Here is a 13208-nt window from a genome sequence, read left to right as displayed (position 1 = left end):
TGCCTCAAGCAAAAGCAGCTCCTCAAGTTAAGTTCGCTACATCACAATTCAGGACATAATCACAAAGCACATTAACCTCACAATGTTCAAATCCAAATCGCAATAATTTTCCATGCGCATGCGCAAAACATAATATCGCCGCTCTCTGTGCCTCTAGATGACGCGATGTTTCCTGCATCGGAGTCTTCTCGCAAAGTCTCGCGGCTTTTTGATGCACTGGTGGCGAAAAAAGGGGCGGATGACTGTCTGGTTTCCTGAGAGCAGCTGGGTAACTGGCGGATGGAGTGTCCTGGTTTAGTTTGCGTTCGTATAGCTTTAGTACGTAAGTATACCGCTCGTTTCGCTTATTACTCTCGATAGTTTTGTTAACGCGTTGTTTTAAATTGACATTTTCTTTCTTTTATTTTATCACTTTTTTTTTTTTTTATATAAACGACAACATGAACTTCTGCCGTCTGCTTGGGGGTGATGTGGTTTTCTGAAAGACAAATTTGCATGGTGCAGTGCTGACGGTCTGTGTTTTTGTGAATTGCATCTGTACTGTTTCTTCAGCTATCACACACAATCATTGTAGTCATGAAATGGTTTTCAGAATCATGTTGCATGTCATGTTAAGGTAGGGGTCCTGCTTGATTGATATGTTGAAAGTTGAATTTCTGAGATGACTTGACATGTTCTGAGTAATGTTGGGATTTTGGATTTGATAATGATAATTTTGTTTGATAATGTTTTTTGTAAAATTATGACTGATGTCTTTTGTTGCTAATATCCATTGAAAGTGCTTGTATTGTAATTTTTGTACATAACAAGCTTGGTGAAATTGTGTGATATCATATGTTATGGGCCACATGCTTGGGCACATACTGATTCTGTCCATGGTTGAAACGGTGTAATCTTACCCTCCCCAAATCACAAGATGCGCCATTTTCATCACAGTGAGTTCACACTACGTAAACGGCAGCTTATTCTGAACATAAAACACGTTCAGAATAAGCGGCGTATAAAGCAGTTCCATTCATTTCTATGGGAGCCGGCATACGAGCGCTCCCCATAGAAATGAATGGGCTGCTTTTTTCACTACGAGCACTCCTGTTGAAGTGAATGGGATGTGCTGGCGTGTACGGCTAGCTCTGCTCATGCCGAGCCGTACACGCGAGCACATCCCATTCACTTCAATGGGACTGCTCGTAGTGAAAAAAGCAGCCCATTCATTTCTATGGGGAGCGCTCGTATGCCGGCTCCCATAGAAATGAATGGAACTGCTTTATACGCCGCTGATTCTGAACGTGTTTTACGTTCAGAATAAGCTGCCGTTTACGTAGTGTGAACTCACCCTTAGAATTCTTCTCAAATAAATTTGATACCAATGCAAGCAATAAAATCCAGAAGAGCCAATAGTAATAGAGCATATAATTTTTACAGTGTGTATGAGTTAAAACTGTGAAAGAAAAAACCCTTCATTCCACTGATGCTCTCCGGCAATGACTATAATTGATGTCCCCAAATTCCTTTACTCACATGCATCAGTTCTTTTCAAGTTCCCCTTGGGGTCTATTTGAGGCTTTCTAGTAAGTGACACTTACACTATGTTCACACCTGCGTTCGGGTTTCCATTCTTTGAAAACCAGTCTGCTTAACCACTTCAGTGCTGGGCCAATTTGTGGTCTCGGACCAGACACATTTTAGGTTTATTTTGTATGTTCAGTTTTGAGAGCTGTAATATTTTACCCATGTCTCATTCAACTACCGTATATACTCGAGTATAAGCCGACCTGAATATAAGCCGACCCCCCCTAATTTTACCACAAAAAACTGGGAAAACTTATTGACTCGAGTATAAGCCTAGGGGGGGAAATGCAGCAGCTACTGGAAAATTTCAAAAATTAAAATGATCAGAGTTTTTGGGTGCAGTAGTTGCTGGGGAAGGGGAGGGGGTGTTTTGGTTGTCTGTCTGCCCCTTCCCTGAGCTTGAGGACTGGGTTTTTTCTTCCCCCCCACTTGGAATTCAGTCTGACTGAATATAGGGGATCTGCAGTGCTTCTATTAACCCCTTCCCGACGGAACAGGTCTATACCCTATATTCAGTAGACCGGGCACTTTCAGACACAGGGATACCTAATGTGTTTGTGTTTCACAGTCATTTTCTACTTTTGTATGTATTCTAGGAAAAGGAGTGTTTTAGAACGTTTATGTTTTTAAAATCTTTTTCTTTTGCACTATTTTATGGGAGGTTCTATACATTAATATTGTGGCTGGTCATAGACCCTCCCTCCTAAAAAAAAAAAAAAAAAAAAAAAAAAAAAAAAATTTTGCTGACTCGAGTATAAGTCGAGGGGGGCTTTTTCAGCCCAAAAACTGGGCTGAAAAATTCGGCTTATACTCGAGTATATACGGTAATTTTTGCTGCTTTTTTCGGGGACACATAGGGGATTATTTTTATGTTTTTATTTTCGAATGTGTTTTAATTTTTTTTTATATTTGGTAAAATATAAACAAAATAGGTGGGACATTGTGTTAATAAAGAAAAAAAAAGTGAAAACCAGGCACAAAGTACAACTGAAAAACTTTATATAATAGTTTTTCCTCTCAGTTATGGTAATTTGTATTTTGTATGGTGTTTGTCGGGGGTGGGACTATAACCTTTAATAACGGAATTTTATTGGCGTATTATTTTACTTATTTTATTTAAATTTTTTTAAAACTTTTTTTAAATTAAATTTTTTTTTTTTCAGATGGTGTTCCCATAAGGCCATAAGAGACCTTTGGGGACATCTGATCACTTTTTGCTTTGATAAAGAGGCTGATTTCTCCTATAACTGGGACCTGGTACATTAGCCCCAGTTGCAGGAGGAATACAGCCTCCTGCACCTTGTATACACAGTATACAGAGCTGATCTGGGTCCTGTAGGACCCAGCAGCTCTTTCATGACACTGAGCCCGGCGAATCACATGACCGCCGGGTCAGAGGGCGGCCTCATCATGGCGGCGCCCATAGCTGTGTATATATGGCGTTCAATGAGCACCATATACACAGTGATCGAGAAGGTAGGGAAGAGAATAAACCTTCCCTGCCATCTCTCTGGGAACTCCGGCTGAAGTTTCAACCAGCTCCCAGTATCAGCAAGCTGCACGATCTCGTGCAGCTGCTGTATTCTGGCAGGATGTACCGGCACGTCCTGTCAGTACTTGGCAACCACTTCCCGGACATATAAAGTCTATGGGCGGTCCGGAAGTGGTTAAAAAACAGTTACTCGTAGACCCCATAGAGTATGATGGGGTCCACCCGCTTTCTGTCCAAAAAATGTGGAGAGAGAAAAGTCCTGCTTGCAAGGACTTTTTTCACTGCATTTTTCAAGCAAAATTGGAAACGGAATCCCCAAACAGCGATCAAACACAGATGTGAACCCAAGCTTAGTATACAAAAATAATACATTTCTTTGTTTTTGACTGGTGTAGTGTTATGAGTGACTTCCTCCTTTTGGAAGGAAAAAAAAAAGTTGGTGTGTTGCATATGCTGTTTCTGGCCAGTCATTGTAAAAGTAATATTTTTAACTGGTTCGTCAGTATGTCCAAAATTGGTTGGTCAGGGTAAAGCCACTTTTTTTGAAGAGACAACGTATATTTTATAGTCACTAGAAGTAGGGAAGGTTCATAAGTTGGTGTGTCTCCTAAATCATGTGGTTCAGAGTTAGGCCTTAGTCATATGAACATCAGATGCTATTTTTGCCCGTCATCATGGATTTGTCAACAGACTCAAGTCTATCAGCGATCTGTGAAATTCGACGAAAACACAAAGACAGGACTTTGCGGTACCTAGTGCATTACCCCGTATCATATGAAAAAAATAAACCTAGAGATAGGTGGATAATCCCCTTATGGCGCTGTAATAAGGTTACAGCACATAATCAAGCATATAACTGAGGAAATCCAAAAGCAGCAGATCACTTATCGTATAACGCTGGGTTCACACCTGCGTTCAGGGTCTCCGTACTATGGTTTCCGTCTTCTGCATGGCAGAAGACGGAAACCATAGACCGGGTCCGGCCGTGCGCGGCGGTGAGCGTTTTAGGCTCTCCGCCGCGAAACCGGATTTTTTTATCCGGACACAGAGTAGTGCATGTCCGACTCTGTGTCCGGATTATAAAACCCGGTTTCGCGGCGGAGAGCGCAAAACGCTCACTGCCGCGCACGGCCGGACAGCTTTCTCACCCATTCAAATGAATGGGTGAGAAAGTCTCCTGCAGGCTTCTGTCTCCTGCATCTGTTTTATGCAGGAAACGGAAACCTGCAATAAGGACCCTACAACGCAGATGTGAACGAGCCCTTAATATGTATAGCAAACAGAATCAGGACCAATCCAAACACTTCAACAGCATGTGGATACCAAAGTATAGATCCGTGCTTACCCTCCAAGTCTTGTATAAATTCCTTTATTAAAGCCTTTCACACACAATGCGTTTTGGAACCACGTGAAATTTGATCCTTGATTGATGGGAAACCCCCCCCCCACACACACAAAACAGGAATGCCATTTTCTAAGGTCACCCTAATTTATATATAATAATTATTATATATGTATTGTATGTAAGCCGATAGCCGGCAAAATAATGGAGGGGTACATCTCGCCCAGACTACTCAGGTGGGCAAGATGAGAGAAAGTCCAGGAATGACTTATTCTCAGCAGACAGCTTTTGTCTGCTGAGCATTTTGTTACATGCTCAGTTTTGGGCTGGATTTTTTAGGAATAGCAGGTAGGGTTGGCAGTGGGACCTGTCATTTCACACCCTCTCCAGTCCACACATTGTCGACGTTTCTGCAGCATGTCAGCTGCTGTGGATTGTCCTCATCAGTGAGGTTTAACCCCTTCCGTAATAGTACGGCGCATGGTGACTGCCATAGCCGCCGGGTGTCTACTGCTTTAAGCAGTAGAAAAACCGGCACTAATGTCTCCGATTGGTACGGGGACCGATCGGAGGCATTAACCCCTCTGGCACCACGGTCAAAGGTGCCGGAGGCACCATTTTCCCGGCGGCGCATGGGTGCCGCCATTTTGCCGGTGATTGCCGACACCTGGAGCAAGCTCCAGGGCCGACGTCACGTTGTCATGACAGCCGGGAGCCTAGTTAAAGGCTCCCGGCCGGTCTGCAATCTCTTTGTTTTGCAGGTTGGTCTATGCAGCCTGCAAAAGAAATGATGATTTTTTGCAATGCATTAGTGATCAGACCCCCTGGGGTTCAGCACCCATAGGGGGTCTAATAAATGCAAAAAAAAAAATATATATATATATATATATATATATATATATATATATATATATATATATATATTTTTTAAATGTCCCTAGAACACATATAAAAGTAGTTAAATTCTGTAATACACATACATGTTAGGTATCCCCATGTCCGAAATCGCCTGCTCTACAAATCTATAAAAATATTTTTCCTGTTCGGTAAAGGCCGTAGAGGGAAAAATAGTCAATAGTGCCAAACCACCATGAGTAAGGGTCCATCCCGAAACGGGTAGGCTTCTGCTACTCCTCTTGCAGCACACAGATTTTTTTAATGTAGTAACTACGAGTCAATAAAAGTCAAGTTTTATTTTATACGGATACCTGACTGCAGTGCTGGATTTTCTTCAAATTTGCTTCTATTTATGTGTGTAGTTAGAGCCTAGCCAGGCAGGCATATATTTTTTTTTTCTTTTTTTCGTTGGTGCACTGTCTCTTGTGGAGTAACAGTAAAAAACTACCTTTTTGGACTAAAAATCTGGGCTTGCGAGTCTGCTACTTCTGACCCTGACTATATATATATATATATATATATATATATATATATATATATATATATCTCATATGGTGGTTTTATATTTCTTGAATCCGAAATGTGCAATTGGCTCCACCCTAAAGCACACCACCAAATGTGCAGACCTTGGCTGTCCCAGGAACTGTCTCTGTTCTTATAATTATAGTGGCCCTATATTGTTTCATATCATTGGAAAAGATCAGAAGCCACTTTGTCACTCAGAGTATGTTCCACTGTAAAATCGGCTTCCTCCTCGGGCAACACACTCTGTTGTGTGAATGGGGCCTAAGACTGTCCTTATGCGATCAGTTTTTCATGATATTTTCTGATGCGTTTTTTTGAAGCTAAAGATAATTCTTTAGTAGTCCCACAGTGGGGAAATTTCAGTATGTTACAGGAGCATAGTAATACAGATACAGGATAATACACAGTAATATTTTACGGAAGTAGACACACATAAGCTGAGAAGAGAAGATATACTAAGAGTCCATAGCAGCTAAAGAACGGAAGAAGAAAGAAGGAAGACTTCATAATCATTAGTTTTCTGTACAGAGTGATCTTCGCTTGGTCTGATGTACATTATACAGCCTGATCGCAGTTGGAAGGAAAGACTTGTGATAGCGCTCCTTCTCACACTTGGGGTGAAGCAGATGGTCACTTACAGTGCTGCCAAGTGCCATCAAGGTCTCATACATGGGGTGGGATTTGTTCTCCCGCATGGAGGTCACCACGGACAGTATCCTTCTGTCACCCACCACCTGTATTGGGTCCAGGGGGCTCCCCAGGACAGAGCTGGCCCTTCTGATCAGCCTGTCAAGTCTATTTATGTCCCTGATTGATATACTGCTCCCCCAGCAGGCCACACCGAAAAAGATGGCTGAAGCAACCACAGAATTGAAAAAGGCCTTAAGAAGTGACCCCTGGACTCTGAAGGCCCTCAGCCTCCTGAGCAGGTAGAGCTTGCTGTGACTCTTTCTGTGCAGCACCTCCAGGTGATCAGCCCAGTCTAATTTATTATTGAGGAGCACACCCAAATACTTATAGGCCTTGACTATCTCAATGCATGTCCCATGGATCTCCACCGAGGTCGGAGCACTTCTCCGTTTACTAAAGTCCACAACCATCTCCTTGGTTTGCCAGGTTTGGTCATAAAGTGACATACAGTATTAGACTAGAGCGGGGCAGCAATGCGTTGTGTGAGAAATTTTCATGACTAAAACTTAGCAGAACTGTGAGCTGTAGAAATGCTGTGACTAAAATCCAACACATTGAGATTTTCTATGGCTATTATGTAGCAGTCTCATGATTTCACAATGTGACATCATAGAGATGTATTGTTTTTCCATATAGTTTTGAATCTCAATTCAGACACTGGTTGTTAGGCTCAGTTCATATTGAGCTTTTTAAATGAATAACTATGTAAGGTAATGGCATAACCGAAACAAAAAAAACTAAGGCGGCAAGTACATAACTATGTGTTGTCCACTGACCGTGATTGAATGGTATGGGCAGCATTCTGATGTTATCCGTGTGCTACCCTTGGATCGGCCGTGTTCCTGCAGCCACAGATCTGTTGGAGCTAGTGAGCATGGTCCACAAAACAGACAAGAATAGGACCTGTCCTGAGTTTTGCTCATGGCTCCATACACTGACCATGAAAATAGTCATGTGAATGGGGCCATAGAGATGAATGGGTCATTTTGCGAAACGTGAAAAACATAGCTGACACACACTGTACACACATCGTGCGCATTAGGCTTTAAAGGGGCTCTATCATTGGGAAAAGTCATTTTTAACTAATCACATCCTTGCATAGCCTTTAGAAATGCTATTCCACACCTACCTTTAGTATGTAAAACCTTTAGTGGTTTCTGAATAAGTCCGTCTTTATTCATATGCTAATGAGCTTCCAGCCAGCACAGGAAGTTCCCAGCAGCACTCGTCCCTGCTATTATCTCCTATGTGTGTCTTCAAACAGGAAGCTGAGTCATCATCAGCAGCAGCCTGTGCTGTATACACCCATAGGAAACAATAGCAAAGAGGGTGCATGATGCATCGTGCACCCAGTCTAATTAGCATATGAGTAAAAACGTACTTATTCAGAAACTGCTGAAGCAATTTACATACTAAAGGTAGGTGTGGAATAGCCTTTCTAAAGTCTATGCAAGGATGTGATTAGTTAAAAATGACTTTTCCCAACGATAGAGCCCCCTTAAAATGTAACTAAAATGCACTTGGTAATTTCAGCCTGTCGTGTTATTACTAATTAGCAGTTTTGCTCAAATTAATGCTGTTTCCTATATGTTTTGCATTTTTGATCAGGGTGATTAATTTTTAAGGTGGTGACACATGTTGGACCTTGTTGTAGCTAAAGCAGCCTCTATTTCCCTAAACCACCGGTGCTTTCATTTCTGTATATATGTAAAGCCTGGTTCACATCTGCGTTTGGGTTTGGAAACCCGCGGACCCCATAGACTATAATGGGGTTTGTGTGGTTTCTGCTTGTTTTTCGCACGAAACATGTGGAGAGAAAAGTCCTGCTTGCAGGATTCTAATCACAGAGAGCTAATGACAGAGAGCCAGACTGCTAAAATAGTGGTTTCCCATGGACCCAATAGACTATAAAGGTGTCTGTCGTTTTTATTCTAAAGAAACATCCTCTCTTCGATGATTTTCAGAGGCGGAGACTAGCCTAAGTGAAACACTTTTTGATGGTTTTCTATCTTTACCGTCCTTGTTACTGGCAGGACTGTTTTGCAGGTTACTGCATGGCCAGTTAAAAGGAATAACCTGTAATATAACAGCTAAACATATTTTTCAAGGGCAACACGGTGGCTCGGTGGTTAGCACTGCAGCCTTGCAGCGCTGTAGTCCTGGGTTCGAATCACACCAGTAATAACATCTGCAAGGAGTTTTTATGTTCTCCCCATGTTTGTGTGGATTTCCTCCCATTCTACAAAGATATACTGATAGGGAAAAAAAATGTACATTGTGATCCCTATATGGGGCTCACAATCTACATTTAAGGAAAAAAAAACAAAACATATATTTCATGGCAAAACCTTTGGGGTTCCTGCTTGTTAACTGGTATGGTGTGATATCTATGCTGCAGGTACAGATTTTTGTACAGTATTCAAATTGGCAAATATGGGCTATATATAGATTGGACCTAAACTTACTGTGTGCAGGAACCATAAGGCTAAGGCCCTACATTATGGAAAAGCTGTCTCAGACTTGTCAGAAACCCAGCCATGATTTTCTTATTGTAGCTGGGTTATCAGGCAGGGACACTACATGTATCAGAAAATATCCCAGCCACAATAAGGAAATCATGGCTGATTGTCTGACCTTACAAAATTCCTGCATTCATGGTCATATCAACTGGTAACCGATCAAGACAACAACTTGTGACCACAAGAGATTTAGAGAAAATCTTTAAAACTCTTCAAAATGTTTAAAGGGGTTGTCCCATCACAATGATCCTATCTATACTTCTTGTTAATGTGAATGTAAGACTTTTCCTAAATACACTGCTTCAGCAAAACTGCTTTTTGTCCACTATCTTACTTTATTCATTTTTTTTTTTTTTTTTTTTTTGACACATCCCTTGACTTATCTGGTCATAAGTCAAGTGATGTATCTGCCTGCTCTCAGGGCGGAGCGAGCCTGGAGGGGTGTGTGTGTGTGTGTGTGTGTGTGTGTGTGTGTGTGTGTGTGTGTGTGTGTGTGTAGTTTACCCTTTGGGGGGAAGGGGCCGCCAATACAGACCCGGCATCCGCTGCAATACGGAGGCAGATGCCGGGTACGGTTAGATGCCAGCACAGATGCCTTGCATCGCTATTCTCCTGCCCTGCATGAAGCCAGCAGGGCAGGGGGGGGGAAGGAGGGGAGAGGCGGATGCCGGGTCTGTATTCGCAGTGTGAAGGCTAGACTGATCTATGAGCGTGCACGCAGGGCCAGCGGCATCTCGCCGCTTGGCTTTGCATATGTAACCCCGCCCACCAATGATGCAACAAAGCCGGAAGAAAGAAGAATTTACAGCAACGAAGACTGGTGAGTATGCTTTTGAGTATGTTTAACTTTGTCTGCGTGTTGTTGGCATTGATGATCCGCCTGTATTCAGCAAATTGCAGCCATCGATGGTTTGCCTGCTCCGGCATTTCGGCAGCTCTCAAGCTGTCCTGCTGCTGACCTTGTTCCTCACACCGTGCCTGTGAGTATTCCGGCACCTCAGCAGCTCGCTGGGATGCCATATAATGAGCGTGTTGTTGGCGTTGATGATCCGCATGCTCCGGAATTTTGGCAGCTCTCAAGCTGGCCTACTGCTGAACTTGTTTCTTGCACTGTGCATGTGATTGTTCCAGCATCTCGGCAGCTAGCTGGGATGCCACATAATGAGCGTGTTGATGATCCGCCTGCCCCGGCGTTTTGACAACTGTTAAGCTGGCATGCTGCTGAACTCGTTCCTCGCGCTGTGCCCGTGATTGTTGCGGTATCTCAGCAGCTCGCTGGGACACCATATAATGAGTGTGTTGTTGGCGTTGATTAACCGCTTGCTCCAGTGTTTTGGGAGCTGTCAAGCTGGCCTGCTGCTGAACTCATTCCTCGAGCTGTGCCCGTGATTGTTCCGGTATCTCAGCAGCTTGCTGGGACACCATATAGTGAGCGAGTTGTTGGTGTCGATGATCCCCCTCAGCTCCAATTGAGGAGAACTCTGTGACTTCTGGCTACCTTCATAACTCTCATTGTTTGCGACAAATTAGATTTTCTTTTTCCAAGCATGTTGAAAATTGGCAAACTGCCAATTTGGATTAAAGGTGATTGCCCATGTCAGTTTTTCTGCAGTGCCTGGAGCAAATCGGATAATATTCAAATGTGTGAACACTGAGGGTTAGTGTGTGTTTACACAGAGAGATGACAGCCCTGACTTTCTCAGAAGCTGAAATAACAGCAGTGTAATATTATGTGAACAAAAATTCATAACAGTTGTGAAGCCATGTCATTTACCAAAATAAAAAGTAGCCTATATTTTAATTGAGGTTACAATCTATCTATGTGCCTAATTTTATCCAAATCCGTTCACCCATTTTTGCGTGATTGTGGAACAAACATCCGAACTTTAACATAATATAAATATAATATATAATATAATAATATATATTAGTAGGATAGGATATAATATTAGTAGGTTATAATATTAGTAGGATTAGTAGGATAGGATTTAAAAATGGTTATGTTCATCGGAATATCCCTTTAAAGCTGGTAGGAAGAAAAACTTAGACCCTTCCTCTAGTCGAGAGGAGAGAGAGTTTTCTCTTGTGGCAGGGATTCCACTGGTGATGAAAGTGGCAAACTGTCTGATGAGTCCTCCACCCCCTCCTCTTGGGAAACAGAGGGTAAGAAGTCATCATGTTTCCTGGTAGACACAGAGAAGCTGTTAAAGGCTGTCAGAGCCACCATGGGGATTGAGGACACTAGGCCTCTCTGTTCGGTCCAAGATATTATGTTTGGGGGTCTAGAGATGCATCACCATAGACTTTTTTTCTTTCTGCAAGAATATCTCTGCTCATAGGAAGCAAATGAAAAACGCTGGTTAAAAAAAGGCTTTATTTCTTGAAGGGTGAAGTGCAAGTACCTCGTTGAGGAAGAAACGTCTTTCTCATGGGACTGTATTCCTAAACTAGACATTGCTATCTCTAGGGCCTTGAAAAGTTCTGCACTACCCTTTGAGGACATAAATTCATTGAAAGACCTCCTTGGACTAAAAAAGTCTTCCCTCAAGCCAAATGTAGCGACAACTTGTACAGCCAGAACTTTTATGGTCTGGCTGGAAGGGCTTGAATCCCAGCTCAGGAGTATGGCCTCTAGATACCAGATTTTGGAGCCTTACCCATTATTTGTAAGTCTGCGGAGTTCCTAGCTGATGCCTGTGCGGATGCAGTGAGGTTGTCAGTCCGCTGTACGGCCCTAGCAAATTCAGCTAGATGGGCCACTTGGCTTAAAGGGATCCAATCATTGATTCCCTTTTTTTTTTTTTCTCCCCGACACGTAAGAATAGCCTTAAGAAAGGCTATTCTTCTCCTACCTTTAGATGTCTTCTCCGTCTCGCCGTTCAGTAGAAATCCCGCTTTTCTTCTATATGCAAATGAGTTCTCTTGCAGCACTAGAGGCGGTCTCCAGCACTCAAACAGCACTGGGGGCATCCCTAATGCTGCCAGAAAAATCTCCAACAATGCCTTTATCTTCGCTTGGAACGCCTCTCCCTGCATCGTTTTCCGGCGGTGGGTTTCAAACTTCTAGGCATGCGCAGTCGGCTCTTCCATCGGGCCTCGGGCAGAGATGACTGCACATGCCCGTGGCCATTTTCTTGTGGCCGCTTACTTTGTATCAGGAAATTAAAGAGATTTCCTTTTTGATGAAACTAAAATCAAAGGTTGGGCGGAAGTGCCAAAAATTGATATTCAGGTGGCTGAAGTGAAAAAAAAATGACGCTTCCCTTTGAAGACTCGTCTCAGCTTAAAGATAAGCTATGTAGAAAAGCTGACAGCCTTCTTAAACAAAATCCTAGGAGTGCTCTTCAGCCCTGTTGTAAGTTAATATTGGGGCAACATGTGTTACAAGGTCCATGTATAGATGGCTAGATCATCTAGAGATCCATCTTAGAAAAGGCACCCCTAGGCAAGACATGTTATCCTCCATCCCGCTGCTACAGAAGGCCACAGGCTTTTTAGCAAATGCTTCAGCAGAGCTAGTGTGGATTGCCTCTAGATCTGGGGTCGTCTCAAATACAACTCGCCGTTCATCCTTGTCTGAAAATGTGGGCTGGTGACACACTCCCTCTGGAAGGGAATAGTATGCCGCTTCTGCTTGAATATTATATGTTTGACTCTGATTTAGATTTATTGCTTAAGAAAGCATTGGATAAAAAGTTGTCTAGAACCGAAACCTTTACAAATGTAACAGCTTTTCATCCCTTTCAAGGATGCAGTCCTGAATACAAATCCAAGGGTAAAATGGGAAGATGGAATTACCCTAAGGTGGGCAAGGGGAAAAATATCCTCTCCAACCCCTATAAACCCCAGGAGAAACAATGACGCCATGAGTATAGGGGCAGGTTGTCAAAGTATGTCGTATCCTGGAGGGAAGTAAGGACACCTTCACACGGAGTTTACGCTGTCTACGCGCTGTGTATTCTGTCCATTTTACACGTGTAAAAATACATGTGTAAAATGTAGTTAGCCATTGAGTTCAATGGCTTTTTCGTATAACGCACGTCTTTTTGCAAAAAGATGCGTGCAAAAAGACGCGCGTTATACTAAAAAGCCATTGAACTCAATGGCTAACTACATTTTACACGTGTATTTTTACATGTGTAAAATGGACAGCATGAGCGCAGCGTAGACGGAA

At 42.7% G+C, this 13208-nt stretch overlaps 1 protein-coding gene across 1 annotated transcript in view; it reads left to right on the top strand.

The window, feature by feature from the left end:
• Nucleotides 1-229: 229 nt before the first annotated feature.
• The window catches only part of LYST (lysosomal trafficking regulator), a 393838-nt gene continuing 380859 nt past the window's right edge, over nucleotides 230-13208 (top strand). The window contains exon 1 of the mRNA XM_075267816.1: nucleotides 230-322. The gene's annotated coding sequence lies outside the window, so the exon portion shown is untranslated. The remainder of the gene's footprint in view (nucleotides 323-13208) is intronic.

This window comes from Leptodactylus fuscus, chromosome 3, assembly GCF_031893055.1.
Source record: "Leptodactylus fuscus isolate aLepFus1 chromosome 3, aLepFus1.hap2, whole genome shotgun sequence".
NCBI classification, from domain to species: domain Eukaryota; kingdom Metazoa; phylum Chordata; class Amphibia; order Anura; family Leptodactylidae; genus Leptodactylus; species Leptodactylus fuscus.
The sequence above is the reverse complement of the archived record's forward strand: the minus strand, read 5'-3'. Positions and strand labels throughout refer to the sequence as shown.